This window comes from Saccostrea echinata, unplaced genomic scaffold (genome assembly GCF_033153115.1).
Source record: "Saccostrea echinata isolate AGI-Se365-2 ecotype Australia unplaced genomic scaffold, CSIRO_AGI_Sech_v1 ptg000025l, whole genome shotgun sequence".
Classification (NCBI taxonomy): domain Eukaryota; kingdom Metazoa; phylum Mollusca; class Bivalvia; order Ostreida; family Ostreidae; genus Saccostrea; species Saccostrea echinata.
In genome coordinates, this window is record NW_026889774.1 from 26,681,856 (window position 1) to 26,697,852 (window position 15,997).

The following is a 15,997-nucleotide window of genomic DNA, read 5'->3' on the forward strand; positions in this document are numbered from 1 at the left end:
AAGGGCGGAAAGGCTGCACTCGATATTTTTTTTTAATTTGGGTGGACTTTTCTTACTTCATAAAGTCGAAATATTCTTTTACATAAAGCACATACGTAAAGTAGAAAAAAAATCCACTTAAAACTGACATCTGATTGGAATCTGATAGTTGAACAGTGTTGGTCAGCACTATACTGTACTAAGTAATGGTTTAGTTTTAAAAAGTACTAAATAAAAAGTACACAAAGGGAATTATGATTTTTATGAAATTAATAAATAATGGATAAAAAAAGTTGTTATTACCAGATAAAATTCGTCATTTCGATTTTTTTTTCGATAATTTACTACTCTTCACCTTGCATTACCGATTTTCTTAAATAGTTATAAAGACTTTTTCACGTTCTCTTAGTAACGATGGAAGATTGACTTCTACATATATATTTTCAACCATCTAATTTAAACCTACTAAACATTAGTTCTAGAAAAACAAAAATACTAGGCTAATATTTGCAAGAAAAGATTTTAAAAAAATAATATTTCAATATTTTTAAATGTTTGTTACGGCCGTTAAAACGGATAAACAAATGGGTTTGAGGGGGGTCCTATAGGTCGTAAGTGCAGTGTAAGTATTCTTTAGATTAAAAATAAACCAGTCCAGGGTTCTAGGTATATAGCGATTGTCGCATTGATTTATTTGAAAGAGGGGATCGGTTTTAAGGTCAGTGAGATGTTAATTGTCGAATCGCCAAATAAAAAATGTGTTATATCTGCAATGGCTAATCCTAGAACAAAACAATAAATTATTTAAAACCAAGAAAAGGTCAGGTAGAAATGTGTTTCATTAATCAGTTTTAATCGTATTTAGTTAAACATATTAGATGGTCTGGAAATCTAGTTATTTTTTCAACTTAAAATTAGTCAATTTGATTTCAACATCGTTTTTTCACACACACTTTATTAAAAAACGAAGCACGAACGTCTCTGATAAAGAAATAAAATCAAGGGGATATAATTAAATGCTGTTAATAAATACTTCCACTTTCACTGGTGATAAAGTACTGTTTTGAGTAGACTTGTCTTGTATACTTAAATTACAAATATTAGGTATATTTTGGTCTGAATGTTTGTTTTATAATCAAGAATAACGTCTAGTTTTGGGGTTGAGTTTAATTATAAAATGGAATATAATTATTAACTCCCTTAAATGACGAAGCGATGTATGATTGATTTTCCATATGCTTCAATTACCCACGCCCTAAAACAACACAACAAACAAAAACAAAACAGAACAACCAAACGTTGCACATTCGAAATGTCTTGGCGTTATACTATATCACAATATATCAGAAAAATTACTTAAAAGTTTGTTCATGGCGTATGATTTAAATTTGTTTGAGTTTCTTCTCAATTTTCAACAGACTATGAAAGGTTTGGTAGAGTATGAAAATCAAAAAAAAAAAATCAAATTTATCTCAAAGTCAGAATTTTACTCGGATTTTAATTAAATACTTGTACAAAGTAATGCAAGTAAACAAACAAACAAAACAGCAAAACAAAAACAAAACGTAAAAAAAAAACCCACATAATCTGTGTTTATATCACTTAGGCCATTCATTTACGTAAATTTCAAAATATATATAAATATTATATAAGTACAGCCAAACTTCAGTAGTTCAAACTCCATGGGGCTGAAAAAATTTCCTTCGAGAAATCCGAGGATTCGAGATATGAAGGCAAAATACTTCAATAACTGGTTGGAACTTCCAAATCACTTTGACATATCAATTATGTTCGAGATATCGGTGTTCGAGATACCGAAGTTCAATGTACATCATTTCAAATGCAAGTAGACTGTATAATATATTGGTACGCAGACCCCGCGGTTTATGTATTTCGGAAATGAATAGAAATGAAAGAAAGGTTGAATGTTATTGAAATGACTTTTATGTATAATAAACAATAGTAGGAAAAGAAAATTCCAATAGTGAATAATCATTCTATAATTCAATTTATCCCAACTCCGTTTAAATGATAGATTTAAAAATAGGTCCAGTTATTTGAATTCAGCGTAATTTCAAAAAAAGGATGTTAGGGGGAAAAAAGAAACAAAAATATGTTTTAAAAGTTTAATAAATAAATAAAAGAAAAAAAACTAAGTAAAAATAAAGACACAAAAACGAACTTGTTTATGCGTAAAGAAAAATTAGAAATGTTGAAACAATGCAAGTTATCCAGCAATCCTGGACTCCCCCTGTGATTTCACTTATATGCCCTGTGGTTAATCCGTTCCAGTACTTCGTCAGCTGTGGATTCTTGAAAATGTTATACAGTACAACAATTACACTGTGTTGATGAGGATGAATTCACGGTGTATAGCAACTATACCCTCAGTATAGTAACTGTTCACACTGGACAGTTTTTGTCAGTATATCAGTTGCTCAAGGAAACAGTTAACGGTTTACGTTGAAAATCAAAGCTATCAGCAGGGCTAAGAAGGCTAGAGGCGACATCAATAGTGTACCTTTTAAATACATGTATATATTAATAAGTATATTAATAAGTATAAAATAAATCAATAGCTTAGTAATATATCATGCTGTTAACGTCAAATAGTTCCACTTTTCACATGCGTTGATTTTTTTTGTACAAATAATCATTACACAAAGTAACCTTTTTAGAACATGTTTTTTATGGATAAAAGTTTCATAACTGAGCTCCCTCTTTTCTTCACCTTAGCCAAAAAAAAAAATCCGAATACAAAAGGTCTGGTAAGCAAACGTAACAAAATAACCCTATAAATATTTTTACGTATAAGACAAGAATGACGTCATCAAAATACCTATAAAAACGTTATGTAGATCACTCTAAATTTTAAAAGCTTTTTATTTGAATAGGCAAACATACCGGAACTGTTTTCTGCACACATTGCTATAACTGCGCCAGAACATCCGGCATAACTTGTAGTTTCGTCACTTCCGTCGTCGCAGTCATTGGAGCAGTCACACATGAAGGATTTGTCGATGCATGTTATACCACCTGACTGACAGGTAAACCATCCAGTAGGACACAACTGTAATGATACACAAAGGAAAAATATAATATTGAATAGTGTTTTATCAATCATACTTAGTAATAAATACAGGTGGTTTTTTTTTTTTTTTTTTTTTTTTTTTTTTGCATATGCGATATGCCTGACGTCCCATATACCGTATCAGCTTCCAGGGCTGATAGAGGATGTGATGTGGAAAAGGGTATGTATTTTTCTCTTTGTACGTAAAGACTTTGTTTTATTGTTACCTATAAGTATATTACGTTATATATATTACGTTTTATTGTTACCTATAAGTATATTACGTTATATATATTACGTTTTATTGTTACCTATAAGTATATTACGTTATATATATTACGTTTTATTGTTACCTATAAGTATATTACGTTATATATATTACGTTTTATTGTTACCTGTAAGTACATTACGTTTTATTGTTACCTGTAAGTAGACTACTTTTTTTTATCTATAAGTGAACTATCTCTAATTGCTACCTTTGAGTAGACTTGGTTTATACTATTATCGTTAAATAGACTGTTATATTGTTACCCGTAAATAGACAACGTATCATTGTAGCTTGTAAGTAGATTACAAGTACTTTTTATTCTTACCTGTACATAGGCCCCGGCGGCTGGCGTGGGACAGGCTTGACTATTACAATCCTCCAACACACTGGTATCTCCCGCGCAGCTTTTTCCGCCATTAGCTGGTTTAGGATCGGTACAGGTGCGAGCACGTGACCGTTTCCCGCCACCACAAGACACAGAACAGGTTCCCCAGGCGCCCCACTGACTCCAGGCACCGTCGACTGTTCATAGACAACTTATAATTGTAATAACTTAACATATTCATATTGGAAGACTTATATTCAACATAACTAACTGCTAGATGTAAACTTTCTCAATTTCTAATGTTGGACTTTTTCAAATTATAATGGAATCTTTAGTGTATACAGTTACATTCTTGAATCTTGTATGCACGTGTGTTGCATGATATTTAAATTAAACTTTTACATCTTCTGAGAAAATATTTGAAAACATTGGTTGAAAGGTTGAAAATCTATTGTCCTTTTTATTTGCTTTAAAACAACTATTCTCTAGTAAAAGAGTTCTAAAAATGTGTTGGATAATATAATACATACACGTGTATATATCAAATAAAGAGTACTTTGTCAATCTTTCAAAAGAGTTCTCAGAAAAAAAACAAATTTTTTTCCTCGTATTTTTTAAAATAGCTATTACATCTTGATATCAAATTAACTAAAAATTCATACTTACTGATACAGACTTGTGTGTTACAATTTTGATTCTGACTTGTCGCTCCTGAACACTGTGCACCGCCATATCGTGGAGCAGGATTAGAACAGCTGCGCGTGCGCTCCTGTGTTCCTCCGCCACAAGTTACGGTGCAGGTGCCCCAGGATCCCCAGTTAGAGAAACCGCCATCAACTAAACGTCACAGTAAAAGCAGGTAAGATGACACTATTTATGATTATACCTGTTAGATCTCTTAGTTACCAGACTTTCTTTTATATAGATGTGTTCGATTTTTCAAATGCATTCATTCAATGAGACCTACTTTAACATGCACACATCAAACAACGGGCATATTTTTAAATGCACAAATTTAAATAAAAACAGATTTTTTTAAAAATACATGTAGTAGTTGAGTTAGCCGAAAAACCTATCAAACATTAAAGAAGCTAAAAGAGGTACATGTACATTTTGGTACATTTAGTATATTTGACTTACTGGGACAGTTCTGGGTGTTACAGGACTGACTTGACGAGGAAGAGCTGGGACAGGATAGACCGCCATATTGAGGGGTGGGGTTGGAACAGCTTCGTGAACGCCTCTGTGTACCTCCTCCACAAGTCACAGTACATGTACCCCAAGAAGCCCACGATCCCCAGCCTCCGTGTACTGTAACAATTATACCATAAAAATGATGACCAGTTTAAAACTATCCATCCTATCTTCTTGCAGTTACAATAGTTACAGGTATTTAAAATATTCAGACACGGAAATACTTGTGATATAGATGTTTTGTTCCAATCATCTGATATTCCTATTTTTTTACATGAAATTTTCGAGGAAAAAAAAATCAAATTTCTGTTGGATAAGAAAGTCTTGTTATCGACCATTTATCTTTTAAAAAAATACTTCACTTTAGTTAAAAGCTGTGACACATTTAGCAATTGATCACATAAAACTATTCCTTGGACATTTTTGATGAAACAACAAGAAAGAAAATTGAAAATAGAAGAAACAGTCAACACGAAATACTTTTCATGAAAAATGTTGATAATTATAAATCTATCGCTTACTAAAACAGTTGTGTGTGTTGCATTGATAATTATAAATTTATCATTTACTTGGACAGTTGTGTGTGTTGCATCTTTGAGTGGCGGAAGAGAATCCTGTGCAATAAGCTCCGCCATATTGTGGAGTGGGGTTACTACAAGATCGGGCTCGGGATTGGACTCCGCCTCCACACGTCTCTGAACAGGTAGCCCAGGATCCCCAGCCGGCCCAGAAACCGTCAACTGTTAACAAGACAGGGAAATATATTCTTTTCATTCTAGCATTATTCACTCTCCATACACTGTACACACAGCTGAACTCTGACCTTATAGCTCTAATCAGGTATAGATTTAAACATTGATTTAAAGGTAATTCATTATTAAACTGACTAATTTAAAAAAAAAAGCTGACATATTATTTTTCAAATAATTGCGGCTTACTTGGACAGTTATGTGTGTTACAGCTTCGGGAGGATGTACCAGATCCAGCACAGTTCTTTCCTAGGTACTGGGGGGCGGGGTTTGTACACGTTCTGCTTCGTGATTGGACACCACCACCACAGGTTAAGGAGCATGTGCGGTATGAGCCCCAAGACGCCCATTTACCATCAACTGTAAAAATATATGATGTTCTCTGAATTTTATTGTTTTATCGTAAATGTTTTACTTAACTGTTCAAGTGCTAACTTCCTTATTGATATGAGAATTCATTTAACGAGGTACTAAAAATACATTGTCTCATTTATATGAATGAGAAGTATAAGACTCACTTGGACAGTTATGTGTGTTACAGCTTCGTGTAGATGTGGTCGAACCCGAACAAGATTTCCCGCCATATCGAGGGGCGGGATTAGAGCAGGACCGACTTCTGGTTTGTCTTCCTCCACCACAGGTCAAAGTGCATGACCCATAGGATCCCCATGATCCCCATTTACCGTCAACTGAAAAGAAATGTATGATGAATTGATTGATTGAAGTTTAACGTATTTTAGCTATGGCATTTACTCCTGTGGAGACATCATCAGAGAAATTTGATTCTAGCTATATTGTAAGGAATACAGATTACACGTGGTGTCTTTATCCTGCTATTGACTACCACGAGGATCTTCAGTTTCAGATCTCATGATGAAGAGAGAGGATTAAGACTATCAATTGTTAATGCCTAATGTTAAGCAAAACAAAAAACAACAGGACTTTGTCTTTTTTTTTTTGGAACTGGCTTCGGTCGAACCCACAACCCATCGCACACGAAGTAATGAACTACTGACTTAGTTACTGTTCTTTGTACAATATGCATGTCGATATCTTATATTATATTGAAGGAGAATAAAACTACCACATGGGGTCATAAAACACAACCATTCAACTTTAAACTGATGGGAATATTCTATGGTATGTTATGTGATATGAAATAAGAATTTTAACAAAGAGATACATGCATCTCTGTCAAATTTAACATCAAATTAAAGATGAATATGTTTTTATTACATTGATTAAAATATTGAACTTCAAATTTTTCATACAAATCATCAAACTACAAACCTTTAAACTGATAATGCACAAAAGAATTCACCCAGAAATTATTTAACATACTTGGACAATTATGTGTGTTACAGCTGCGAGATGAGCTTCCGGATCCAGAACAACTCTTTCCTTGATACCGCGGGGCGGGGTTGCTACAACTTCTGCTTCGTGATTGTGTCCCTCCACCACAGGTCAAGGAGCATGAGCCGTAGGATCCCCATGACCCCCACTTCCCGTCAACTGGTAAAAATTTGAAGCAAATTATTTTTCTCTAGATTTAACTGGAATATATTTTGCATTATTGAATAATCAAATACTGAAAAAGTAATGGAATGGCATTTGAAATTTTGTAAATTGAACAATCGCTATACTAACTTGGACAGTGGTGTGTGTTACAACTTCGTGACGATGAGGTAGATCCTGAACAAGATCTCCCGCCATATCGAGGGGCGGGATTAGAACAGGACCGACTTCTTGATTGTGTCCCGCTACCACAGGTTTTAGAACAAGACCCGTAGGATCCCCAGGAGCCCCATTTACCGTCGACTGAAATAAATGAAGATTTAAATGAAATATCTTTTCCCCGATTTCCTTAGTATTCCCAGTATATGTACTGATGTCTCAACATGTTCAGTTGTGGACATATTTCAAAACACGTAGATTTCGATATTAAATTCTATGGCGGTTAGAGTATTAATTACTTGGACAAGCAGACAATGTGCATGTTGCAGTCGATGAAGTGCTTCCAGGGCAGTTACTTCCACCTCCTGCTGGGGCAGGGTTGTTACAAGATCTTGAGCGGGATTTTGAACCACTTCCGCAGGTCACAGAGCATGCGCCATATGAACCCCAGGATCCCCACTTTCCGTCAACTAGAATTTGACAAAGGAAAAAAATGATTACAGTGTACCAAATGACCTTTTCTTAACCAGATATAATCCTTGTATTCTTTAATAATTGTTTAAAGAGAATCAATAGAAAAAGGTCATGTTCAATGCTTTTTCTTTTTTTACAATCAAAAAGAGGTATAACAGAAAAAAAAAGATTTCGCCTCATGAATGTATGAGTAGTTTAAGCGAAGTTTAAGAAAACCTTTGACAGTGACCATAGATTCATACCTCTGCAGGGATTGGTTGGCGAGCAAGATGAGGTTTGAGTCCCTGAACCAGCACACTGTTTCCCATCATAAGCAGGAGCCGGATTGGAACAACTTCGGGTTCGAGTTTTCGTTCCAGTTACCGTACGAGACGTTGGCTTACATGTCACTGAGCATGCGCCGTAAGATGTCCAACTAGCCCAGTTACCGTCAACTAAAATAGATATATGTTCAGTCATAACAGTGTTTGATTTTGAGAACCAAATAGGGACTCTGAATTCTCAACAGCAAACTCACTTGGTGGAGGTTTAGCACAGTCTTCATTAATCTTTCCATCGCCGTCATCATCTACAAGTAGAAAAAAAATGACGCCGTTGATAATTAGAAAAAAGTCATAAAATTAGTAAAAGTGAAGTTGTGAACAGTTACTTACTAAAAATAAATTATACCAAAGACAAAATATCAAACCATCAAAAGGAAATCTCTTGAATACATTTTGTTGAAATTTTTTTTTATTGAATTCTGACCTTTATTTTTGTTTTCCGGAGTACACAGTTCCTCATCAATCTTGCCGTCACAATCGTTATCAATACCGTCACCTGTCACAGTCGGCGTAGGAATACAAATCTAGGTGATATTACATATACATGTACTATGAATATCATTAAAACAACAGTCGACGTAGGAACACAAATCTAAGTGATGTGAAATACAATATGAAAATTCAACATCAAAACAAGTTTATAAGTTGATAAGTTATATTTTTATTCGGGATATATAAGAGGTTTATCATTGATAAATTTTGTTTGCATTACTTTTATCGATTCAAAAACATTTTTTTTGCTAGCGACATGTTTTGAACGAACAAAATTGATTTGTGCATTCTTTGACTTATTTAGAATACACACTTTGTATTATATCTTCAGTTTTACCACTAGAAGTGGAAACTTATTTATTCAAGGTTGCCTATTTTCTAAAGATAAAAAAGCGAGTACTTACAGCGTTAACTTTGGCCAATCTCAAACCAGTTGTGAATCCATAGGTCTCGTAATTAGCCTGTCCATACAGGAAACCTCCAAAGATGGCGATTGGAGAGGTGTGTCTGACGGTGTGAGTTCCCTCCGAGATAGATATATATCCTCCAATCAGATTGGTTCCTGAGATTCTGTTAAATTTTGTGTTTGTTGGAAAAGCTTTTCCGTCGATTCGTAATCCAGATGCTTTGCTTTCTTCTATGATGAACATGAAGTAATTGTTGTAGGATCCGAGAGAGTATTTGGGAGTAGTGAAAGTGTAATCGGCACCGTACTGTTCAACAGGGGGGGATAATCATCATGGCAGGGTCAGATTTCTCGGAGGAACTCTGCTGGGATTGGACAAACTGGACCACCATGATAGGTTTGTCTGACACAATTTTACAGTAAGCCTTAGAAGAAATCAGTTTCTGCACCATGTATCCCGCCTTGCTGATTGTAAAAGATGAACTGTATCCACCAGAGATCGTCACTCTAGTGCTGTCTTCACTGGCAATAAACTTGAAATAATCTCCAACAGATCGCTTGGGAATTGGAACTGTAGCAAAGGTTTTTCCCCAGGTGTTGACAGGAAACATCTGTTCAACCAAGTGATCAGAAGACCCACCACGCCCAATATTGGTTTTCCTGTTCCCGGAGAAGACGGATACAGGTTTAGATGATTTGACGTAACTTCCGGTGAGGTCACCACTTGTGACCAAGTGCCAGGTATCGTATTTATGGAGGGTTTCTTTTACTACATTTCCTTTATAGTATCTTTTGCCGCCGTAAGTTATATATCTACTCCCAATGTGTTGTGTTACTGTAATACTGACGGAAGTGGAGTCCTGTACACCTACTACTAATAATTCACTCTGTCTTGAAGGAGGGTACCACGTGACCAGGTAGTATTCGTCTGACAGTACATCAAGTGGCAGACCGACGAAGCCGTCGCAGGAGTAGCGCTCCTTGTTGACTCCGTAAATGACCACTTCGTCCGAGGCTCTGACTCGAACGCCTTTACTGGACTTAGTAGATCCGGCCATTCTGCAAAAATGTAAATAGGTGCGCAATGTTTTATTTATCAATTTTTAATGAATCAATTTATTTTTTATAATTTAGAATCAGCTATATTTATATAATGCAAAATTTGTGTAATCTAAAGAAACTATGATATGTACTAACTTCTCTAGCTATACAAAACTTCTCCTACATAATATACATGTAACAACATTTCTCCGAGTTCAGAAATTTATGATTTAATGAAAATCATATAAATTTCGTGGATTTAACAACCACTCATCATTATCTTCCATAACGTTGTCTTAAGATGAAATGAGCTATTAAGTAAATGAATATTTAGCATTAAACCTGATGCTTGGGCTGAAGAACAGCTGTTTGACCTGCCCTGCAGTGACACTGAAGGACTCGGAGATCCTGGGGTTAGTACATTTGGGGGAGTCCACCGTTACACTGACTTTGGTGGTGCGAGAGGTGGTGACAAATAGCTCCACTTTTATAGAGACGCCATTGTTTTCCATAAAACCAATGATAAACTCAGTTCCTCTGTTATCTGGGGCTCCTAAGTGTAAGAGTTATATATGGTGTCAACAGACATCGACTTCATTCGAATTTTAATTTAATGTTAAAAATAATATTATTATTGCCAAATCAAACATTTCTATACTCTGCATATTCTTCACATATACATTTACTTGAAAAACCCTTTATTACATTTTCAACAACGAAAACCTGTAATTTATCAATGAAATAAATTTCCACACATTTTTTTCACATTGTCAAATTTTTGAACAAAAATTTTCAATGACTTAAAAACAATAACTTGAAATGCTCTGCACCATGTGGCAGCGCAATTTCGGTTTAAAATTTACAAAAAAAGATTACATTAATTATTTTATAATTTAACTTTTTATATTGTCGATCTATTAATCTTAAAAATTGATAATTGAAATTTACTGAATTTCTGTTCTTTGCTTCAATCTTAGGAACCATCTTTCTCTGCGCATTTTTGATTTGCAGTTCAATAAAGAAAGAATTAATGCAAACAAAACGAAAACCGAAGAAAATGCAACGAACAGAGAAATCAATATATATATATATATATATATATATATATATATATATATATATATATATATATATATATATATATATATATATATATATATATATATAGATAGATAGATAGATAGATAGATAGATAGATAGATAGATAGATAGATAGTAATATATTAAATTTATTTCACTTTTAAACACGAGGAACAGATTTTTTTTTCATATTTTCACTGGTGCTTCGCACAAATGAAAATAGAAGAAAAAAATATTGCTTCACTTGTGAAATAAATTATGTATCAATTTTTGCTTTCATCGAAGTTTTGTCTTATTTACCCCACGTTTGATATAATTTTCCTTGAATTTCTATATTTCCCGGGCCCTCCCCCTAAACAATAACATTTTTTTCATATTTTGAAAATAAGCATTAAATGAAGAAAAAACTTTTTTTTTGTACATGTACGTATACAATTGAAACTTACCTAAAACGACGGCTGCTAACGCTAAAAGCGTCGTCACACTCCGTTTTAAGCCACCTTGTAAATCAATTATCACATAATTATTTGATTAATCCAACAGTTAAAGAAACCAAGATTTACATTATAAAAGTTAGGATATTTAATTTATTAAAGCTTTTCTCATTTTCACTTGTAGAATCAGAAGATTTATCACCAATACTTAAACGTAATTAATTTGAACTTTTTCTTCCCTTTTCTCAACTTTCTATTTTCAAGTTCTTTTCCTTGGCATTTCTTTTCTTTTCAACATATATTAATAATCTGCCATAAAGTTGTACTTTTTTACATTTTGTTTGTCAATTCTAATATCTATTTTAAAACGTAATACTTTCTGCATTCTTTGGAAAAATTAGCATTTTAATCCAATCACCCCGAACTGCATTGGCCTTTATTTAAAAAAAAAGGATATCAATTTTGATTTTCCCATGGTAATTTCTTATAATACTGACAAATTATAATTCATCGGCTCCTGATATATTTTTGAAAATTTCAATCCGTTTGATAATAGTCAATTCTTATTTATTTCATATCCAATCCAGACTCCAGAATTTGAAAAGAAAATGAAACACATATATCACTATAAAGGTATACAATATGATTTCTCGATTTATTCTCAAATGTGAAAGAATTTTGTAAAACTTTAAATTTTTAAAATGGTTCAAATTCATTTTTTTTTTTAAATTTTCATATTTTTAGGTTTCACTATATAAATATAAACATAGGATATTCTCTCACCCATTTCTACAAAAGGTCTGTGGTTACTAAAGAACGGAGAAATGTCTTTTCTGTTTTATACAAGATTAAAGTATTATGATTAAAATGTGTAAACCTTAGAGTTGGCACGATAAACTTTAATAAAGGTCCTACTAACGATTAATGTCAGGCAATTGGTAATTAGTACAAAAGAGAGAATTGGCAATGTAAAAAAACATTTGGCATTCAAAAATATGGTGCAATACGATTAAAAGTGTATGCACATTTGGCAACATGTTTTAGACTTAGTTCTAGTCTATAAACGTTTATGGCCATAAGTAGACTAATTTTCATCAATCTTTGGTCTTAAACTTCAGCCATTCAAAATATCAATTTGATGTGTCCTTTTGATGATTTGAATCAGGAGAATTTCTGGGAAAAATCAAGATTCATCCACCTTTTAATGTAAAAAGATGCCTCCTCCAATCAAACATGGCCGACGATCAGTGAACAGTCATCCATTCTCCGCTAGCTATGAAGCTTTATTTGTTTTCTGCTCTCATTTCTAAAGAATAAGATAAGTATTTAACACTTAGAAAATTTATCTAAATGTTAATTTTCCGTTGAGAGCAAGTTTATTGTCTATGTAATATAAAACAATTCAATTTTTAAAAATGATTTAGAGTTCTAAGATTTTAAAATTGTATTTAAAAGGTCTAAATCTCTATGTAAAATATACAAGCAACTTTGAAATTTGATAATTTAGAAGTTGAATAGTCAATTTTAAAATATAAAAGGTGCAAAATCGGTATTGAATTTTAGAAAGTTAAGAATAAAATTTCTTTTCAATATGCATATTTGAAAACATTAAAATAATAAATTTTTTGAGCCATAGTTTCAAATGAAAAACATTTGAATTCAGAATTTAGAACTAGGAGAAAGATATGGAGATTCTAAAACTCTAAATCATTTTGGAATTTACCTTGATATATAGTGTTTAACACTGACCTTTATAGACATTTTCCTAAGCTTTTTGGGATTCCCTGCATACTTCTATAACGACTTTCCATATCTATAATTTTCGTGATCGCTTCTATAACGACTCATTATATGTATAATTTTAATAAATATCTATGATGTACCCATCAATAAGATTCCTAAGATAATTTTTATGTGCAACTGATTCTGTGAAAGATTTTTTTTTCCATTTTAATTTTAAAATACCTTTCTTTAAGTAAATAGTTTTGTATCCTCATTGAAAATTATATGTAAACATTTACTAGATCATGTAAATTAGAAAGAATAATTAACTGATCTGTGAAAAAATTGTTTTACATCAGTATTTTTTTTTCTCAAATCTCGAGTTATCTTTAATTATATTTGTCATATTTAAAGGTAATAGAGTTTCTAATTCTCACGTGGTTCCAAAGCGAGTATGACTATCTCGCATTATTTCTATCCATTTTGAAGGCCAACAAATCAGTTCAATATATATATACATGTATGTATTTAAATACATATATTATGATTAACAGGGAATTCATGATCCACTTACCCCACTACCTAAATTAAAAAGGTTAATATATATTTCACATCTGTACAGTCATGTTAATCTTGGAACAAAAGAAAAAAACATAATCCGAGATAAGGCTAGCCCTGTAGATTCATTAATCTGTTTATGAAATTAAAGATGGTTTAAAGTTTAATATTCAGAATGCTCTAAAAATCAATTAAGTTCAATTAATTAATTGAAAAACGCAACAATTTAAGTACATCTTCATTGTCGTTTAAAAACAATAGCCTCTCTACAAAGTATTTCCGTTATGATATAAAATGAATAAATGTTATTATCATTATTAAACATTTATAGAGCGCCCTATATATTAAACTCTCAAGCGCTGTACAAGCATATTATGTAAAACAAATAAATTTTAAAAATGTACAGCAGTCATATAAGAAATTACAAGATAAATACAGTCAATGTATATGAAATCTCAGTGTTCTTAACATCAACAAAAGTACTAAATAAGGATAAATAGGATAAATATTTAAAATGCAGTGTCCATAATATAATAAAAGGCTTAAATACACAGTCTATTTACAGGCAAGTCATATGCCTTTTTAAAAATAAAAGTTTTTAGCTTTTTCTTGAAAATTCCTATTGAGTCATATTTTCTCAGATACAAAGGAAGAGAGTTCCATAAGGTAGACGCAGCTCTGTCGAATCGTCTTTTTCCATATGTCACAGTCCTTGTTGACGGAAACACTAAAAGATTTCATGATTCTGAGCGTAGGCTACGCGAAGGCGTGTACGGTTCAATTAATTCGCAAATATATGTTGGAGCTTGTCCGTGGAGTGCTTTGTATACATAAACAAGTCTTTAATTAGCAACGAAACTCTACCGGCAGCCAGTGTAGATTGATCAAGCCAGAAGTTATATTGTCAAATTTTGACTTTGATAATGTTATTTTGCACGCAGCTGTATTTTGTACACGTTGAAGCTTGTTTGTAAGTTGTTTGTTAGTTCCGACAAGAAAAGCATTCCCGTAATCCAAACGGATTAGCATCAGTAACACAGCACAAAATCCTTTGTCAAGAGATACCGCAATGTCATGATGAACTCTAAGAAGGGCGGTCTCTATGGAAGGAACTTCGCGATATGCTGACTGAAGATTGACATGCAGAGTGTTCGAACTGAGATGATTTTCGATTCTTTTTGCGACGGCTTTTTCAATAATTTTTGAAACGTACGATAGGATTGAAACCGGCCTATAGTTCTTTAGACACTTTTTATCCAGCAAAGGTTTCTTTAGAAGCTGCTTAACTATTGCTTGTTTCAAAACCTTCGGCTAGTGATTGGTTAACAAGACGCGTGATGATTGCAATTGGTAGAACATTTTCGATGCAGGTTTTCAAGATACTGTTCATGTACATTAATTGGCGTATTCAAAATTATGCGCAGTCACTGGATATTGAGTTGTTGGCGTATTCATGAATTAGCGATACACACTTACGCACTATATATTGTAGTTATTCATGATTTCTTAGCGGTATTCATGAATAAGCGCATTAATGTCCGCGCCAAAGCCGCTAAAATATGAAACCCGGTTTTTTAAGTAAACATACAGTATTCGTAGCCATTGGTTCCAATCCGCAGGACTTGGAGATATTTTTCAACACAATTTTCAAGAATTCTTCGGCAGAAGTACTTGTAAATTCAAGAAGCGGGGTTCCTTAAAGCTTTTGTCTGCCCATAGCGCATTTTTGTTGTTTTGTTGTAAGATTATCTGTCCTGTCCCATGAGGATCTGTCCTGTCCCATTAAAACAATCTTGATGGAACTTTAAGCATCCTCCCAAAGAAGAGTATCTCAAAGAGGGTGATAAAAATGTCAACTTTTACTTCAAACACTTTAAATTGCAATATAATATTTAATAAACCACCAACACATGAAATGCAGAGAAACGTATCATAAAACACAAGTTTTCATTATGTACATTTGTATTATGTATAATTTAAGGAAAATAGTCTGTATAATATATGGCAAAACAGACTCCTATTACAATATATTTTATCAACTGAAAATGGAATTGCAAATAAAATTTAAAAATGCATGAAAGTAAATTTTAATGTCATTGAATAACTTCCTTAGTGTTCACAATGCCATGATAATTATTAACAAAAGTTGAAACAATTTTTCAAAAGCGGTTGTAATTAATACTTAGTTTATTATTCTTCCATTGATAT

The 15,997-nt window shown here is 32.9% G+C and overlaps 1 pseudogene; it reads right to left on the reverse strand.

Moving 5' to 3' along the window:
* Positions 1-1,223: 1,223 nt before the first annotated feature.
* Positions 1,224-10,507, reverse strand: LOC133193007 (SCO-spondin-like; annotated as a pseudogene).
* Between the last annotated feature and the right edge of the window lie 5,490 nt (positions 10,508-15,997).